Source organism: Eretmochelys imbricata, chromosome 12, assembly GCF_965152235.1.
Source record: "Eretmochelys imbricata isolate rEreImb1 chromosome 12, rEreImb1.hap1, whole genome shotgun sequence".
NCBI lineage: Eukaryota > Metazoa > Chordata > Testudines > Cheloniidae > Eretmochelys > Eretmochelys imbricata.
In genome coordinates, this window is record NC_135583.1 from 23,831,718 (window position 1) to 23,832,290 (window position 573).

The 573-nt window shown below is 69.8% G+C and overlaps 1 non-coding gene across 1 annotated transcript; it reads left to right on the top strand.

Moving 5' to 3' along the window:
• The first annotated feature begins 212 nt into the window (after positions 1 to 212).
• TRNAT-AGU (transfer RNA threonine (anticodon AGU)) lies at positions 213 to 286 on the top strand. The gene has a single exon. It is a non-coding gene; the product is annotated as a tRNA-Thr (tRNA).
• The last annotated feature ends 287 nt before the right edge of the window (positions 287 to 573 follow it).

The following is a 573-nucleotide window of genomic DNA, read 5'->3' on the forward strand; positions in this document are numbered from 1 at the left end:
GCCCCCACCCCCCGCGGTGTTCGGGGTGCCGCTGAGGCGCGGGGGATGGGAGCGAGCGCAGTATTGTGCAGCGGGCTCGCAGCACCGCGAGGAGTATTGGGGGTGTCGCTTGCACCCCGGCCCCACGCGGTCCGAGCACCCACCTCCTTTTGTGTACGGAGAGTGGCTGCCGAGCCATGGATGGGGCCGCCTCGCCGCCCAAAGAAATAGCTGGCGCCGTGGCTTAGTTGGTTAAAGCGCCTGTCTAGTAAACAGGAGATCCTGGGTTCGAATCCCAGCGGTGCCTGCGCGGGCCGGGCTCCCGTTTTGCCCCGGGTTATTTTTATCTCCGCTCCCTGCTTGTCCCCCAGGGCGGGGACTCGTTGCGGAGCCGCCGCTGCCAGCAGTTCAGCTTCAGCAGGAGGCGCCGCCGTCAATGGAGCCGGATCTCCCCCTTCCCCTTCCGGAGCCAGCGGCCGCCCTGCCCGCAGCCATGATCCCGGGCACCCCGGCCCCGCCCCGAGAGCCCTCCGCGGCCCCTGCGCCGCTTCCCAGAGCCCTACAGTGCTTGGCCCCTGCCTGCTGCGCTGCGCC